Below are 19,917 nucleotides of genomic sequence, written 5' to 3' on the forward strand. Positions count from 1 at the left end.
GAAGGCACCTCATAGCCACGCACTGGAAAGCCCCGGTCGCCCCAGGGATTGATTTGTGGCGTGCTGAGCTGCTGCGCTGGGCCAAGGCTGAGGCGCAGACGCTGCAGCTCCTACTGGCCAGGGGGATCCCGGTTAAGGGCTTAAACACCTGGAACTCCTTCGTAACAACCATAGAAAGCAAAGACGACGAGCGACCGCCATGAATATTTCACTAAATGATAACTCCCAAACTTAAGCTTTAACAAATACGTTAACATAACCAAATACCACTACAAACACTAAAGGACTCACTCCAACACACACAAGATCACACGGGAACACGCGGATGCCCAGTCACACTACCGGCAAATAAATACATAACACAGAACAATAACAAAACAAAAAAAAAACACGCAGAGATAGTACTGGTAACGTACCAGCTTGACGAGTGTGCTGGCGCCGGGCTCGACTGCCCTCCAGTGGGACCTGTAACCCCGCCCGTACTTACCTGGCCGAGGGCCCCCCCCCCTCTACCCCTGACCGCCTGTGGTTCGGCTCCCCATGGGGATCTCTGCTTGCCCCGGGTTGGCACGCCTGGCGGCGCGGCTGACGCCCTGGGGGTTGGTCGCTGGGGAGGGGATGGGGGTCTATGTTCTGCTGTCTCTGTGCTTCTCCCTCGCCTGTCCCCCTTCTTTACCCTTGCGCGCGCTCACAGGGTCCCCTGTCCCTCGCTTTGGGCTCTTCTTTACACCCCCCTGTTCGTAGATTCTTAATTTCTCAAGGTTGATTAGACTAATGCTCTCCCCGGCTGAAAATCACCCAGAACCACCCTCTATCAACCCCATCTGCAACAACACAACCACTCCAGGTCAAAACTACTGTTGCGTCCCACGATCAACCTGCCAGCCCCCCAGCAGCAAGCTGCCAGTATCTCCTCCGACTACCATGCCTGCACTAGAACTCATAGCAGCACCCGTCTCCACGGACATCAGCACACTACAATGCCCCATCCCTGCAATAACAATCCACAGCACACTCACTGACTGAATTGCTTATAGTAAAGAAGATAGATCACATCTACATAATGTATACATCGTGCATCTGACTAGATTCTCTGGATTGCATTTGGGGAAGGCATTGAAGTCCCACAAAACATGGTCATCTTCCATGACCAAGGAATGGATCAATGTCTCACGTCTGCGGGATTAGCTGCCAAGATCATTTTCAGGATATTATAGATTGAAGCATAGTTTGTGTCATAAAAGTGGAAATATAATTCAACTAGAAGAAGAAATATGGTGTGAAAAATCAAACAGGGCACGAACAAGATGCCTTGTATTTAGTTCAACTATGGATTAGTGTAAGGGAAATGTTTTCCAATTAAATCAACGAATCCTATCCTATCCTAACTATTGCAACGAACACAACGTATTCCTTTATTAAACTGTATTTCATTCGCTCTAATAATTATTTGTACATCTTTCACCATCGATTCGCGTAATTACGTGATCCAAGATCTCAACTGAGAGTTTGCATTTAAATCCGGTATATTTTTGGGAACTAACTATGAATTATATTAGGTGTGAGCAGGTAGAGAGATTAGGCCACTTACATGTCCCTCCAAAATGGAAACGTTCGACGTGCCTGTTAGCAGTTAACTTTTAATTTAGATAATAAACCATTCAAAGATTTTAAATAAAGTGAAGAAAATAAGATGTACAGTTGAAGGTTACGTCCATATTTTCTACAGCACATCCACACAATCTAGGCACAAATTCTGTGAAAATGCTGCGTTTTATTTATTTTAGTCTGTTGATAAGAATAGATTATCAGTCTATTTAATGGATATGGTTTAACTATCACAATTGTGCTTTTAGAAAGGCTTGTATTACCAAATGCTGGGATCTAAAGTTGTTGAAAAGGCAGCTGAGTGAAAGGCAGAATTATCCCTGTAGAATAGGGACTGGACGCACGAATGTTTTGCCGGAGAAGATAAACGGGAAATTGGCACTCCTATACGCCCTGGCTAGCTGAACTGTACGATTACGAGAGACCACAAAGTGAATTTCGCAGAGCTCTTCAAGAGCAGACCGGAGGAAGTCAGGCTTTAAGGAGGTGTCTAGTGCAATAAAAAACTGACTCGTGGTCAACCAGACATCCAAAACAAACAGGAAATGTGAAATCCACTTGACATGCATGTTCAGTCAATAAACCCTTCACCTAGGGGCGAAAAAAGTCACAATGCTATATGAACGCTGTCATCAAGTAGTTCGACTTCTCTATTAACATTTTAGAAAATGTAAAAATATAATGTTTAAAATGTGAATCTAAAAGATAATATTTTAAATAGGCACAACAGTTATGCACCTGAGTCAGATTAAATTGATGATTTCTGTTAACCATGACCTAACCCAAAGTTACTGGGGGGAGAGGACATTGGAAGAACTTAACCCCTTCACTGCCAGGCCTTTCCCTCCTCAGGTGCCAGGCCTTTTTTTGGCTATTTGGGGCAGTTCGCGCTTAGGCCCTCATAACTTTTTGTCCACATAAGCTACCCACAAACAAATTGCGTCTTTTTTTCCCAACATCCAAGAGATTCTAGAGGTACCTTGACTTTGTGGGTTCCCCTGAAGGAGACCAAGAAATTAGCCAAAATACAGTGAAAATTTAGTTTTTTTTCAAACAAAATTGAAAAAAGGGCCGCAGAGAAGGCTTGTGGTTTATTCCCTGAAAATTGATTTTTATTGCTAGTCTATTTTAGTCTCATACAGTTCAGATCATCCACATGGGTGCTTGCATGTCTCTTTAATCTTTTCTCCGTAGTCTCGTTACAGGGCTCCCAGGAGGCGCATGGGGAAACAAGAAGGAGAAAAACACAGATGAGCTTTTTTGATATTTTGCAAGGTTCCTATTTCTTCCCTATCGTTCTTCTCTTTTCTCTTTCTATTCTTCCATCTTTCTCCGTCTTTTCTGTATCTCAGTCTGTCCCTTCTCCTTTCCTGTGCCCTGTTCTGTTGATCTCCTCTTTTCTTTTCTCTCTTCGCTTGTTGCTCGTTTGTGGGGCGCCTGGGGTTCTTCCTTTCTTTAGCTCTCTGAGTTTTCCCTTCCTTTACACCCTCTCCTTGCCTTTCTTTTTGTAGGCTTACAATAGGGCTGCTTTTCCTTCCTGACTTCTCTGTATGTCAAGCGACCCCTCCCGTTTCCTGCCTCTCTTCCCTGTCCCCTTAATCTGCTGGGTTGCCTGTCAATATATTGCTACCAGGAACTGAGTTCCCCTCCCCTGGGTTTTGTGCGTCCCCGCCCCCCCCCCCCTTTTTTTTTTAACCCAATATATGTGAGGGAAAATTTTAAAAATCAAAAGGAAAAAAAAACAAATATCTACAAACGTGCAATAAATCAAAATACCTTGATGTCTTTTCTCTCGGGTTCTTTTTGTTTCCCGCGCCGCCCTCACCACCCCTTCACTGTTCCCTCCCCTCCTTTCTTGTAGTACCACACGCACCTGTGCTGGCCACGCTTTCCTACAAGCGTGGCCGGGACTTTTGCAGGGCGCCTCCCGCGCTTCGGACTCGACGTGCAAGTCTTCTGGTTGCTCCACTGTCTTCAGGACGTCTCGATCGCCTCCAGTGACACTCCTCGGCTCCTTCTTCCTGCTTTCCTCTCCGTCGCGGCCGTCCATTTCCGGGTCCTCCTTTTTGTGCCAGCAAAAAGCGCGCGCGGCCTGCTCCTGCCCTTCTACAGCAGAAAGAGCAACGGGATTGGTCAAGGTTTCGTGCTCTTCCGGGTCGGAAGAGGTAGAGTCAGTTTGTTCTCGACCCAACAGTTCCGCCTGCTGGAGCAGGGATCCATCACAGGCATCAACAAAGGGTTTGCAGTGCTAAAAATCACCATCTTCCCAGCTTTCAGGAACAGGCAGACTTGAATCAGAAAACCCCATTTTTCAACACAATTGTGGCATTTTACTGGGACTTGCCCCATTTTTACTATTTTTTGTGCTTTCAGCCTCCTTCCAGTTAGTGACAGAAATGGGTGTGAAACTAATGCTGGATCCCAGAAAGCTAACCATTTCTGAAAAGTAGACAAAAATTTTAACTCAGCAAGGGGTAATTGGTGTAGATCCTAAAAGGGTTTCCTACAGAAAATAGCAAATGGTATAAAGAAATATTGAAATTGGGGTGAAAAAAACAGACATTTTTCTCCACGTTTTACTCTGACTTTTTCCTGCGATGTCAGATTTTTGAAAGCAATATACCATTACGTCTGCTGGACTCTTCTGGTTGTGGGGATATATAGGGCTTGTAGGTTCATCAAGAACCCTAGGTACCAAGAGCCAATAAATGAGCTGCACCTTGCAATAGGTTTTCTTTCAATACTGGGTATACAGCAATTCATTTGCTGAAATATAAAGAGTGAAAAATAGGTATAAGAAAACCTTTGTATTTCCAAAATGGGCACAAGATAAGGTGTTGAGAAGCAGTGGTTATTTGCACATCTCTTAATTCCGGGGTGCTCATACTAGCGTGTGAATTACTGGGCATGTCTCAAATAGACATCTTTTTTACACACTGTCATACGTTTGGAAGGAAAAAAAATTAGAGAAAGACAAGGGGCAATAACACTTGTTTGGCCATTCTGTGTTCCCCCAAGTCTCCTGATAAAAATGGTGCCTCACCTGCGTGGGTAGGCCTAAAGCTCGCGACAGGAAACGCAACATCAACATCACATTTTTACATTGAAATCTGACGTGTTTTTTGCAAAGTGCCCAGCTGTGGATTTTGGCCTCTAGCTCAGCCAGCACATAGGGAAACCTACCAAACCGGCACATTTTTTAAAACTAGACACCTAGGGGAATCCAAGATGGGGTGACGTGTGGGGCTCTAACCAGGTTCTGTTATCCAGAATCCTTGGCAAACCTCAAAATTTGGCCAAAAAACACATTTTTTCCTCATATTTCGGTGACAAAGTTCTGGAATCTGATAGGAGCCACAAATTTCCTTCCACCCAGCGTTCCCTCAAGTCTCCTGATAAAAATGGTACCTCACTTGTCTGGGTAGGCCTAGCGCCCGCCACAGGAAATGCCCCAGAACACTATCTGGACACATCAAAATGATCAAAAACAAAACTACTTGATTTAGCAGCGGGCACCTGAGTTTTTGGTCCTGGGCTCAGCAGATATCAAAGGAAACCTACCAAACCCAGACACTTCTGAAAACTAGACACCCGAGGGAGTCCAGGGAGGTGTGACTTGCGTGGATCCCCCAATGTTTTCTTACCCAGAATACTCTGCAAACCTCAAAAGTAGCTAAAGAAAAATAAATCACATTTTACCCCACATTTCGGTGTCGGATCACTGCATGGGGACAAATTTCCTACCATCCAACGTTCCCCTCAGTCTCCCAGTAAAAATGATACCTCACTTGTGTAGGTGGGCCAAGTGCCTGTAACAGAGAAGAGCCAAAAAGTATGTCAAAATTGAGGGGGAACCAAAGCAGGTCCAAATGGGCAGTTTGTAAAAAAACATTTTTAGGCTGACAAGTGCCGCAGAATTGTTATACGTATAGATGAGACAATGTTGGGTGGTAGGAATTTTGTGGATTCCTGCAGATTCCAGAAGGTTCCATCACAAAAATGTGGGGAAAATGTGTGATTTCTAGCAAAGTTGGAGGTTTGCTGGGCATTGTGGGTAAGAAAATGGTGCGGAGTGCATGTGAAGCTCATTACCCTGGAATCAACCAGATGTTTCGTTTTCAGATGTGTCTAGGTCTTGTGGATTTTTCTACATGGCGGCGTCCCAAAGTCAAAAAAGTGTAGCCCTCAACATTCCAAGTGTGACGATTTTTTGAGTTACCAATCTCTCATGGCCCAAATGTAAAACCTAAACCCAAAATAATCAAATGTTGTCTTGCTTGCCGTGGGATAAGATGTTTTAGTGTGCAGGGGGAGAGCTGAAAGACTGTTACACCCTTCAGTTGGGGTGGGGGCATAACCAGACCCCTACTAGTTGGTAGCAACCAACCCACTTTTTTATTTTTTATTCCCTGACATCTAGTAGACGTTCTGCCCCACCGCGGTGTGGATCGGGGGTAATTGCATAATCTGCCCACTGGTGGGTAGAAGACCTTTGGCCCCATTTATTTGGGGTGTGGGTATGGCCACACCCCCACCCTCTTATTTTGAAAAAAAAAAAAAAATTTCCCTGGTCTCTGGTAGGCTTTCTGCCTCCCTTGGGGGCAGATAGGTCTTCCAAAAATAGTCTGAGGGGCAGATATGGCCAACAGTAATGTGCCCCCATGGGGAGTGACCCTTGCCCAATGGGCTGCCCCAACAAACAAAACACACACATACACATACACACACACGCCAATCCCTGGTGTATAGTGGTTTCTGTCCTCCTCTTGAGCAGATTAGCGTAACAAAAATAGAGGGGGGCAGAAATGGCCTAAATACAATTTGCCCCCCAGGGGGGCGACCCTTGCCTAAGTGGTCGCTCCCCATATATAAAAACAAAGTAAAAAAAATATATATATATATATATATATATATATATATATATATATATATATATATCCCAGGTGTCCAGAAGCTTCTGCCCCCCGGGGGCAGATTGGCCTAATTATACTCTCCCTGGCCACTCCCCTTATGCGCAAGTATAAAAGTTCCCTGGTGTCTAGTGGTTTCTGCCCGGGGGGGGGGGGGAATCAGGGGGGCAGAAATGGCCTAAAAATAATTTGGCCCCCCGGGGAGCGACCCCTGCCTAAGGAGTCGCTCCCCATACATTTAAAAAAAAAAAAAAAAAAAAAAAAAAAAAAAAGAAGGGGATGTATCCCTGGTGTCTAGGGGTTAAAAATGATTTGCCCCCCCTGGGGAGCGGCCCTTGCCCAAGGGGCCGCTCCCCTTATTGAAATATATATATATATATATATATATAAAAATAAAATCCCTAGTGGGCATTTCTGCTGCCTGACTGCAGAAATGCTGATAGAGACATGAAAGGAAAGGAAAGGTCTTTCCTTTCATGCCTCTCCTGCCCCACATCCCGATCGGAAGAGAAATGCTTTTGTGGATTGGAGGTGCCCTCTCATGAGGTCAGCGCGTGATTTGCGCGCTGAAGTCATCAGACCTCACTGGGAGGGGGTGGGAGGGAGGGTCGGGTGAAAGGGGGCAGCGATTCCCCTTCCATCCCCGACTAGGTGGTGTGGGCTGGGTGTAGGATGAGCTGGTCTCGTCCCGGGCACACGGGAACCCTGTGCCAGGATGACACCAGCTCGCCCCAGGCACCCTTGGGCTTTAAAATACACCGAGCATTTTACAAAAAGAAAAATGCAAAAGTTGCAGTCTCATGCTGCCCCCAGAGGTTTCAAGCTATAACTGGCAGGTGTAGATGTCGGATGGTTGCATAACTGACAAGGGTTTAATCCCTCAGCAGAACAAAGCTGGTATACCTCCAAAATGATTTTTGCGGAGGCTAACTGGGGGTGGGGGAAAGAAACAAAGACACAGCAAGTGGGGAGAGAAAAGGGCAGGAAATATTATTAAAATTAGGTGCCTATGTTTGGACTTGGGTACACAAAACCCAAATTTTATTTCAAAATGGGGTTTTGGCGCGGCCGACCATGGGGAGTTGTGCCCCTCTTGGTTATTAGGGGAGTGATGCAGTCCGGGATACTGTAAGCATTTCTTTCCCTATATTTAAATTACAGGCAGCCCAAGGGCATTTAGGTGGCCATTTTCTGGTCCTCACCACCATGCTTGGACAGATGACTTTGTGGCTGTACCTAGTTAGGCAGGGACATTTTTGTGGTAATGGCATAGGAGAAAGTTGCTCTGGCACTGCGCCTTCTGAAGGAGGCTGGGAGCCAGGACCTGTTGCTGTCAAGGGCAGAAGTGTTAATGAGTTGCCCCACCGCATTAGGCATTGGGTGGGGTGGCTGCAGCAGTTTTTGCATGTTTGCTACCACAGAGATCCCCTGGCGACTTCCTTGGTGTGTAGATATATGAGAAGGACTGCTTAAGAGCTCGACTAACAGGCTCGAAAATGAAGCATCCAGGCTGAGAGTATCGCCAACAGACCAGTACTTTAGTTTGAAGAGGGGTTGGGGGTACCTTGAAAGAGTGAGGAGGCATGCCAGAGATGGAGAGATGCTGGGTGGGGCTTCGGGAGGTGAGCAGGGAGTGGAGACCCAGACAGATCTGGTGCAAGGCGGGAGACAGGCAAGTCGGCGAGTTGTGGGCCGTTGGAGCAGCTAGGCCTTCAGGCGGCTGGGACAGCGAAGGGCTGATCGCAGTTATGCAGGCAGGGGAGGTGTCCCTGAAAGACAGTGGGAAAGCAAGAAGATGGCAGCGTGGGCAGTAACAAAGCTATGCCTGGCAGAAATTGGGTCAGCTTGATAATGGAGCCCTTTGGGTGCTCAAAGGGGAGGGGAACAGTAGGGACACCAGCCAGCTGACTGAGATAGGCAGTGCTGATATGGCAGAGGAGTGGTGACCTCCTTTATCTATGGACCACAGGGGCTGGATGGACAAGGCCCGCAGCACATATGGCGGCAGTGGGCTGAAGGTACACGCTGGGCAGGGGAAATAAAATAGTGAACAGCAGGGAGCGGAGGAGGGAGGGGCTTTAAGTGGCAAACCTGTTAACGTTGCAGCAGAAGTGGCTTAAATGTGCCCTGCATTCTAATTAGAGATGCCCAGTAAAGTGGGGAGACAGGCTGCACAGTAAAGCTGGGAGCTCGTGTGTGGGGATTCAAGTATAGTTATGGGGCGCCGGTGACAGCTTTTCAACTCGCAGCTATATTGTGCAAGGTACCGTCACAGCTGAGGGTGGTTATGCACAAATATGGCACATTCACTTTTAGAATCGTATGGCAACTGAACCAGACAGAAATGGCAGGGAACAGATCATGAGGCTTGGAAGGTGGTCCTCTGACTGTTTTAAGAGATATGCAAGATTGGAGGGAGGGGATTTCTGAAGATCTGCTTGTACTCCCCCTTTCTTACATGTCGATGTTTTACAGGTTTGAAACCCGGCCCAAAGGCTGCCCACTTGTCCATATTGAATGTGGGACACCTCTGTTAAATGGGCATTGAGACAAGCAGTAAGGAGAGGACACAGCGTAAATTTGGGTTTTCATTCATGTTTGTTTAAGGTCATGTGGCATGGTAAAGGGATCATACGTTGGAGGGACTTGTTATCCAATCTGAACACATTGTTAAGAGGACATAGGAGTCCTGATGTTCTGGTACTTTATTTAGGAGAGAACGAAAAGGTTGAGGAAAAAGTTATGGCTCGGTTGAAAGCGATTAAGCCGTACTTTAAGGAGATCAAACAACAGTGTTGAGGGTGTTTCGTGCTTTGGGCAGAGTTTATACTTAGGATAGAGTGGTGGGGACTAGCAAGTTTGCATCAATTGACAAGGCCATAAGGAAGATTAATAGCGAGATGAGAGTTTTCTACAGAGAGGAAGGCCTGGACAAGATCAAGCATGCTGATTTGAGGTACAATAATGTTCATTGTTTTTGTGCTGAAGGGGTCCACTTGTCACGCTAAGCTGTGGATTTATAACTGTTACAGTTGAGGGAAGTTTTGGATCAAACTTTGAACATATGCAGGGATCTGTTGGGGGCAGAAAAAGTCAGTGAACAAGGCCTTTTCCTGAGTGGCGGTTGGCTGAGAAGTTTGCGTGGGTTTAGCCACATTTATTGTTGTGCCATTGACAAACCAGGATAAAGGGAGGGTGTAAACAATCTCACACCTGGATAAGGCAGGGAGTTAAAGTTACGCTAAAGTTACACTATAGAAAGTTAAGCTACTTAGATGTTATTAGATGCAGTGATAAGCTGCAGGGGAAGTTAAAGGTCACAACTGCAGAAAGGAAAGACGGTAGGATGTAGATACTTGAAGGATTGCATAGGTGGGGAGCTTTTAGGGGTTGTGGGTAAGTAACCATAGGTGACTTTTGTATAGTGACGTTTTAGTTTTGTAAGGCAGAAGGGCGAGAATTACATGTGATGTGCACCTGTTTCAATAAAAGCGACCGTTTTTACAAAAAAACATGTCAGTGGTCTGTGCTGCACTTCTCTCACCCAATACAAGCACGTTCAGGATTTAAGAAACTCCTTCAGTTAGATTTTGGGGGAACAGTAAGTACTTTTCTTGCGCGCACACTTACACATGCTTGCAGTGACTACTTGTGCACACTTTTACAGGAAGGATCTGCCGCCGGGCTTCAGATCCATAGCATCTCATTGGTACAGCTGTCACAGGATTTGTGGGCACTGATGCTCAACTTTATAAGAATGGGTATTTAGGAGAACGTCCCTGAAGACACACTGCAACTCTGACAAGTCTTCTGAGCTCCGACATGATGTACTGGGACAAAAATCTCTAGAGTGGCAATGGTTCCTATTAAACTAGGCAACCACAAGCAGCACCAGTTTCTTACAAGGGATCTTCCAAGAGAAAAGACTTGAGGTTCAGTGGTTTCAAGATACTGATCATTCCTGCCACACAGGAACTAAGGAGGGCGCTTCATACCATAAAAAGCTATTTCTAGACATGAACTGTTAAGCTTCCCTACGCTTTACTGCTCAGCTGAAGCTCGTTAGTGAGGGCAGAGCAAACACGTTTCCACAGTTGTGAGACACTCAAGAATTTAAAGGACAGTACAACAGTGTTGTGCAAAATGAGGGTGACGATGGGTGACACCTTGAAGTGATGTGATGTTCCACCCGATAGAAGGTTTGGGGTCTCGATGATTATTATTATTATTATTTTTTTAAAGGACAGCTATTAAAGTTGTGATGCATGCAATTCTCCCTCTCCTCCTTGCCTATTTCTGCATATTCTCATTAAGTGATAGGTGGGCTTCAAATAGTCCAAACTGCTTCTCGGTTACATAGAACAAATGGTTTAACTGAGGATTTTAGTTTGAACTATGTGGCTGATGATAAACTCAAATCAGACTAAAAGACTTTGGCCCTGTAGTCAATTTCTAGGCTGTATGGACATACCTGGTATCTGTACCGAACCGAATGAGCTGAAGGAGCCTCGCACCTACCGTACAAGTGGGTCCCCTTTCTGGGAGCTGCGCTTAAATTGAACTTGCACCAATTTCTTGTCAGAGTATTAGCTTGATCGCACTTGTAGCCGGGAGCTGTGTTGGAAGTGGTCCTGGCTCGCTGCAGAGGCAAACTTGACCAAAGGTGGTCTAAAGTACAAATGGTCTCTTCAAACTGAATCATTTACAACGCTAATCAAGCAATATATCTTGACTCTCATTGGTACGGTTACCATAGGAACTTCATCGGGTCGAGCCTAGACCACACTTGTGCTGTTGCTTAGTGACCTGTTGGGTATGGTTTGTGCAGTTCAACTCCATCCATGCTGGCCACTACTTTTCATTTGTCTATGTGACCAAGAGGCTAAGAAAGGTGTCCCACTTTGCGATCTTGCCGGGATTGCATCCTTTTACGATTTCTGCAGCATGAGCATTAACCTACCTTACCACCCTTCGTACCCTCTCAAGTATCTAGGTTCATGCTCTCCATTCCAAATGGGGAAATCCTGCTCATGCACACACTCCCAGCATGCCACTCCCTAGGTAAGTGTATGCTGGTATGAGCAAAGTGCTGGTGAGTGCACTTCCCGGGTGCATGCAGTGCAGATGTAGACATCATCCCGCTGTGCCAAAAAGGTGCCTCCTTCACTCGACGTGCGAACCTGTCCACCTGAATGGAGGCTTGACGGCCAGGCTAGGCGGTGCACCAGGGACTCATGCGGCTTAGGCCTATCTACTTACCAGCATCCGGTGGAGACCCACAGCCTGCCAGGTGATGCCTGTAGAACAGACCAGTATCCCAGCCCGTGCCAAGAAGATGTCAACCAAGTGTGGCGGAGTGCCATGCTTGTGTTATATAGGTGGCGTGAACAAACATATTTGAAATGGAGTAGTTTACTTTAAAAAAAAAAAAAAAAAATGAATAACACTTTTTGATTTAATTGGCATATATACAACAGTACTGCCGCTAGAAATGTTAGTCACAGGCACGCCTGATAGAGATACCAAGCGAAGAGGTCACAGATGCATATTTATCACAGGACACAGAGATTTATCTATTAGCGGGCATGGGTTTTTCCACCTTTGGAAGTGAAGGTCTGCTTTCTTCACTACTTTCATTGATACAACTTACCTTACAGCGCTGCTTTAGAACACCACAGCACATAAGTATTTGTGAAGTGAACATTGCCCTGGAAGGGTATCTTGGCACTAAATACCAGGTGTTTATTGCTACCTGACTCAAGGGTACTCAATTTATTGACCTCAGAAAGACGAAAGGATGAGGGGACCCTGCCGACTTTGAACCTCTGACCATCAGGTTCAACATTCCACCTGCTCAATGTAAACTTTCTTTTATGTGAACTGGTATGTATGCACTTTTTGACTCCTTTAATAAAGATCAGGACTTATTTATTCAATTCCATTTTACAAGTAATGATAATGTGCAACGTTTATTAATTTCAGGCGGCCGCTGAGAATGCTGCAGAAAGTATTAATAATAACTTTACCCAGGGCCACTGGAATAATGCGGGAGTTGAGGTCCAGATTATGCAGCAGGGTTGACTAAATTGTGCGGCAAGGAAAGGCAAATTATGTAACGTACTGGGGCACATTTTGTGATGTTGCTTCATAATTATGTCATGTTTTCTCACGTTAACACTGTCTGGCCAAAAGCTTAAATTAATACTAGTTTAATATCAAATACAGCAATGATCAAATTGGAGCTGACCAGTCAATCTTTTCATAGAGCCTTCTACTACTCAGCAATGTGTTGCTGTCATTTTAGTAATTTGTGATCCATTTCAGCTAGAAACTATTTTTTTTGTTAAAAGCTTCAGATTATGGGAAATGCATCAAATTCATAATGATGCGGGAAACATTGCAGCCGTAGAGTTGCAGAATTCAGATAAAGTAAGTGTTTTGATATAATCTTTGTTTTGCACCTTTGTAATTGCTAATATCTTTCTTTTATAGCCAAAACACTCCTCTACACTCCTCACCGATAACATTTTCAAGTTGCTAAGTGACATTTTATCATCGATGCTAAATGATGTTTATCACTCCATGCCAGACAGTAAATCTATCAAACCTTCTTTAGCATAATGCCTCTCCATAACACACACATCCACGCCACTCCAAAACACATAAGTAAAATACATTTTCATTTACAACGCCAATAGCTCCAACTCTTACAAATGCGAGCCTACTGCATTGCAAATGCTTGTTATTTCATGGATTCAATTCTCCAGTCTTGGGCTTTACTTTTACAAACTGCTAGAAGCAGCTTGTATAGCTGAATTAAGTTTTTAGAATATATCCTCTAAATGTAGGAAATAATTTTTAATAGACTCGGATGACGAATTTACCCATACTTTCATAAATACGCAAACCCCAATGAAGGAGGAGCGGACGATGTTAAGAGCGTTTGCCTATCGGAGCTCCGCAGCCAGCCTAATCGATCACAGATACGTGGGAGGTAATGGACTGCGGAGACTGCTCATCGCACCGACTGACAAACTACCAACGAGAACCCCCTCCCAACACATCCGCTCCCCTTTGAGTTCCTGGAATTAGTATATGTGTGAATCACACTCCAACCGAGGTCACGTTAATGCACTAACAAACAAGGTCGAAAATCACATGACAGTCTCGGCTAACTGTGCAAGGGAAATGATCACATGATGAGGGCGAAGCTTTCCACGCGGTTGTCAGAGAACGATTAACTGTCTTGATAGACAAACATCAGCTGACTGCTCACTCTAAAATTACTGGCAGCGTCACCACATCCGCAAGCGCATTTCACAAATGTTTTTACTTGAAGCCAGGTTTTACCAACAGTGAGCTATGCGATACAGCGTCAGCCAGCGGTGGAGATAACATATCTAACGGATCGTTATTTTGTTGCCTTGGAAAATTACAGATGTCATGTCATGTCATGTGTTAGTGTCTGAAAGTTGTAGTGGTGCATTTATACAACGCAGACGAAGTCCTGGAAGCAATGGGCCTTTTTACACTGGCCGATAGGTAACAGCACTTCAGCCTCAGCACAGACTCTGTTGGGACAAGCATTTGTAATGTCGCATAAAAAACAGGCACCTAGCAAAATGTAAACAACGACGTACTTTAGCAGACCATGTACACCAGCCCCTGTAGTGAACAGAATTCCTTTTTCAGGCAGCCGTGCTCATCTGTTCAGGAAAAAATAAAGAGAAATACTGCTACCTACAGGTCAAGAAAGCCAATGGATGAAGTGCCAGATCCGCACACCCCAACTCCCGCACCCACTGCGCCCCACTCCAGGGGACATTGATTTCGCCAGGTACAAGTGATGCAATATGCCTCTTTTATTGTAGCCCACCGATGGCTCTGCAAGGGACCATCTCCCTGCCCAAAAATCTATGACTGCTCTTCACCACACTTCCCGGGAAAGAAACCACTTTCGGAGAAAGTCTTTGCCTGACCACCAACAGCGAAGGACACATTTCTCTGCATCTGTGAACACTGCCTTGTAATGAAGTACAGATGCATAATCTCTAAATCCAAATCTCATATTCTGGCCAAAATAATGTCTCCCTCTATGCGACTGTCCTCTCCGTTTACCTACACAGTCCCATTAGCAATATTCAACCTACCTAAAACACTTGAATAGAAATTCTGTGATTCACTTGTTTGTCCTATCTGTACCAGCTTTGCAACCACAACTTCAACTTTCCAAATCAACCTTATGTCAAAGCCTACTGCCCCTCTCCTATAACCTCATTCGTTCTGTTGTGATGGACCTAAAATGCAAAGAATGGAACCTGGCGTGGTTTTGAAATGAGAAAGTTTTGATGTGTTGATTTGGTCATTCCTTAACTGAAAGGCTGTTAAGAGTTCCCACTAACAGTAAACATATTTCTCAGATTAGGGAAATGCTGTGTTGTTTCCGGAGGTTACAAGACAGAATCCAGGCCAGGTGGAGTCAAAGGTTATGCTTATAACGAATACATAGATTGCTATCCAGTTTTTATTCCCGAGAACCATTCAGTTTGTTACGTACACTATCCAAAATATTTTTACAATCAAATTGTATCACTAGTTCAGTGAGTACAGCCATAGCTGTGCAGGGTGACTAATGCATGCATTTTACTGATCTTGGAGAATAGAAGGGGTATCGAACTACTTTCAATTTTCAACTGCCTTTACTCTGAAAATTCCTTCCTCTCCTCCATACTTACGATCAAATAGAGCACTGGTGATAGTTTGCTTGGGTTACTGTACACTTTTGTACAATACCATCATTCCTTCTCGAAAAACCCATGCCAACAGAGCATGAGGACTACAGAATTAGGTGGCCAGAAAGCATCTGAATAGATGCAGATGTTTATCCTACTGTATAAGGATGTCTCCCTAGTTTACTTTTAGCAAATACATAGCCGGAGAGAATTTTCTGTTGGCTATGCTAGACGCTTGAGGGCTCACTGGATGCATCTTTTCTCTGTGGCGATGTTTGTGCTCTTACAACACCTAAAATTTGACACGCCTCCTTTCCATATACCTCTGGTTGGCAGGATCATTTTATTTTTTCAAATCATATTTATTAGGCATATGAAAACATATACACAACCGCATTGTACCAAATCACTTGGAGTTAATTTTCTTGTCCTGAGATCTGGGTGTAGCAATATATTACATTCTCTCAACTTACATTTTAGGTTTATGATGGCAATGGAGTGGCAGCTTTAGAGTGCACCCTATTTCCCAAGTCACCCAAGTTCAACACCATCCTCAAGTGACTTATTCCTAGCCTTCTTGTTGGCACTTAATGCATCCTATGAATTTTCAGCCTCTAGCATTATTAGGCCCCTAACACCTGTGGCTGTAGAAAACGGAGCAACAGCACTTAAATAACACCAGTTCTGAAGCCCAAGTTGAAATATCCAGGCACTCAAGCTTATGTTTCAAGTGAACCACACAGACAACAGCAGTGTTGTAACCTGATGTGCAGTTCTTCTTCGTGTCTCCTCATCCTCCTCTCCAATGCAAACACTCTTTGCCCCAAACCGGCTACTTTTCTTCACATGGTTGACCCTCGTGACAATTCTCTCCACTTTGTCCTTCACTGAAGAGACCTTCTCCTTGACAGAATAGGCTGTGGTTTACATGTCATTAAACAGGTCAAGTAGGACAATCTTCTTGACTTAGGCTGGCCGCTCTGCAGTCTTACCACACTGTATCGCAAGAAGGCCAGTGAGATGGACGTCTAGGCATATCCCCCCCCCCTCCCCCCCACACACTTCAAGGTCACCTTTAGTCCTAACATCTTTGGAAGGCACTGTGGCTCCTGACACCAACACGTCCAGTTCCCCACAAAACATTGCTGCACACCAGGGCTTATAGAAAGAAACACACACTTCAGTTGTTATCGGCTGAGGTTATACTGCAAGATGACATCAGAAGGGTCTCATTGCAAGACCTCCTAGTACCCCCTCAACACATCATTTGGCTTCCCTCAGCATACACTGTTGCCAAGCCATACAGAAGACTGGGGATCATGCTCTCTGCAGGTCAGGTTTCCCACTTTCTGCATTCCAACAGCAAGGCTCCTCACTCCACCCTCAGAGTGCTCCCACTCACCTAGAGCACTCTGATCATATATCAGCAGACGTCAGAACCCTTCCAGAGGCTGTGGTGAATCAATCAGGTGCTTAATCCTGGACGCAAGAAAGCACCAGTGAAGTGGTCCCTTTACTGCTCTCCAGTACTGCAAGGCTGACAAATGATTGCAACACACGTGCATAAGAATAAAAACAAGCATTTGCAATGCAATAGGTCTTGGATTTGCTTGAGTTAGAGTTATTGCCATTGTAAATTAATAACTGGACTTTTTGCCACATAAATTGGTCAACCCTGCCTCATAATTTGGTCTTTTCCTGTCACATAATGCCAGTGGCCTTGCATATAACTAAAGCACTTCCATTTACCTTCTTCCTCTATCTGCTGCCAAAAAATGAAAATGTAGCCATTTAGCATTCCAATTTAAATCTGCCATGCTAATTCCAATAGAATACCACTTTCACCACTCCACTGTCAGAGTTGCTGGCTGGCTAACACATTTCCTCAAAAAACAAACAGACACAAGACAGCCACGGAGGAGTAACAATAGAAATAAACTAGAAGGGGCACCCAAACAAATCAACAGTGTTCAAACAGTCACACTGTAATAAGGATGTTAAGTTGGCCTGAATCATGGTCATAATTGCAATAAGGAGAGATTAATAAACCATATACAATTATCATGTAAACCCAATAAAAACCTTCATAAGAAAAACCTTTGGCATTAGACTGTACTGCTCAGGATGGGCCCTAGAGGACACCACAATGAAAATACCATTTGTAAGAAACATGGTCATCTAACCATACAGTTAGCCCCTAGAGAGCATTACCACATAAAGACAGTGGCAGAAGCTACTGCAATATAACCATATATTTAGCCCCTAGAGGGCATAGCGCATTACACATTTTTAGGGTTAACAGGCCCACTGCAATGAAATTACAAACAAGGCCTTTAAAACACAAACTACTCCTAGCTGTAAAATAAAAGGTAAACCCGCGAGAGTACTTAAAACTTAAAAAGACACTGAATGGTAGGAGGGGTTATTATTTTGGGGTCCCCACTATCCTAGTGTGGGGACACAGAGGTGATGTGGATGAAAGAGAACATTGTGGTAAACATTTTAAAGGTGGTCCAGTTGTCCTAGGACCACCACTGACTGAGTTATGAGCAAAAATGTTTTGTAAAAGTAATGCACTGCAAAGCATTATGGGGCGAGTTTTTGTACCTGTGAATACTGTTGTATGTTGACTGTAATGCTTAGAACAGCCCCTAGAGGACACCACAATAAAATAGTATTTGTAAGAAACATGGTTATTTAATCATATAGTTAGCCTCTAGACGGCATAACCACTTGAAAACAAAATTGCAGAAAATAATGCAGTGCAACCATAAATTTAGCCCCTAGAGGGCATAGTGTTTCACATATTCTTTGAGCTAACAGGTCTACTGCAATGATATTACAAAACAAGGCCCTTAACCAACTACTCCCAGCTGTGAAACAAAAGTTTCAGCCATAAGAGAGCTTAAAAAGACACAGTGGTGGGAGGAGTTATTAGCCTGGGGTCCCCACTAACCTAGTGTGGGGATCCAGAGATGTAGACTGAAAGAGCACCTTGTGGTGAAAACTTTGGTGGTGGTCCCATTGTCCTAGGACAACCACAGGCTGAGTTCTAAGCAAAAATGTTTTCTAAAAGTAATGCCCCCATGAAGCATTATTGGGCGAGTTTCCCGAGTGCAGTGAATATTTCAGTATCGGCTCTCCAGCTGAGTCGGGAGAGCCGCTTTGGGGATTTCTGTGTTTTTTAAGTAAAGCATTTATCAATTATAAGTGTTTTTGTGAAAGCTGTGGAGAACGAAGGGGAGAGGCAAAAGAAATGACTGATTAGGTAACAGTGTGAGCAATGTGACCAGTGCTGCAATACCGACAATGGAGTTTGCGCTGTTCACGCCGTGAGCACCATGGTCACCATGGAGTACATAGGAGAGAGAGAGAGAAGAGAAAGAAAAATAGTTTGCCCACGCAGAAGTAATCGTGCGATAATCCATGCAACACGGAAAGTCTGCAAGGAGGTAATAAAAACACCCTAAGGCAGGACAAACGTAAAGCATTTACCAACAACATCAAGGGATTTTTGAAAGGCAAGCCCATGAACGAGTGAAAGTGATGGGTGTGGTTAAAAGCCCACAGCTTACAACAGGTCGAAAAGCACTTGTGTGCTCAACCCCAAAAAAGGTAATGTTCAGGGTTCTGCCTCATACATACACTGCTCTGGTGTGGGAGCTGCACCAGACAGGCTCGGAAACAAGTCTGACTGGGCGCCTGGCAAACTCAGACCACCTCCTCCACAGTTTGCAAGGCCTATAAAGAACAGGTTAAGTATGCATTAGGCCAACCACAGAGTAAAACTATATATACATACATACACACATGTTTTGTGGCCTTTAGGATCAAAATAGTGGGAGAAAGTGCTTTTAGTCCATAAAAAGGCACTTTCGATGGCCCGATGAAAATTACCTTTGTAGTCTCTGTGGACCCATTGAATATATTAGATCACATTAGGCGCAAAAGAGAATAATCTGCCAGACAACATGAATAAATAATTATTTACCAAGTCAATGAGAACCATTAGTACAACACACTATGAGTGCCCTTTCACAGAGGTTCACAGAAGCAGATCTTATTAAAAGGCTGCACAGCGGTCTTCGGTCAGATGAAAGCATGAAGAGAAATGTGACATGATTAGCCCACTTATTACATGACTTAGCAAAGTAATCAATAATAGTTAAATCTCTATAATATGTATCTTATGGGGAACTAAAGCTCTGTACAACCGCGAGTGCTATGGCAAAAACCATAATGTGACACAAAGTCCGAGAGTGAAAACGTACGTGATACCAAACAAGAACATCCCATTTTAGAAAGAAAACCAGTTTCATGTGCTACATAAAAATCATGCAATATGCTGGAGCTAAATTCTATCTCAAGTGCTGATTGTGAAACATTAAACAGGATGTTGTGCCTCCTCCGTCAACAGCACCGGAAATCAGGAAATAGTGTCAAAAGAACTGCTCAGCAAAATGACGCATGCGCTCCAGAATGACCCAACGAGGTTTTAGAGCCTTTAATAAAGGAGGTTACACAACCACTTACAAAAGGAAACAATTCAAAAGTAAATGTACTATGCCGTAGGCAGCACACCAAACCATATGCATACCTAATCATGTGCAGTGAAGGGCACATTCACCGACGCCACAGCAGTATACAACATCCTTCAGCAGCCGTAG

At 44.4% G+C, this 19,917-nt stretch overlaps 1 protein-coding gene across 1 annotated transcript in view; it reads right to left on the reverse strand.

Annotated features, from left to right (window-relative positions):
• Positions 1–19,917, reverse strand: part of PLA2G15 (phospholipase A2 group XV) — a 196,293-nt gene that overhangs the window by 90,962 nt on the left and 85,414 nt on the right. The gene's annotated exons all lie outside the window — the stretch shown is intronic.

Source organism: Pleurodeles waltl, chromosome 12, assembly GCF_031143425.1.
Source record: "Pleurodeles waltl isolate 20211129_DDA chromosome 12, aPleWal1.hap1.20221129, whole genome shotgun sequence".
Classification (NCBI taxonomy): domain Eukaryota; kingdom Metazoa; phylum Chordata; class Amphibia; order Caudata; family Salamandridae; genus Pleurodeles; species Pleurodeles waltl.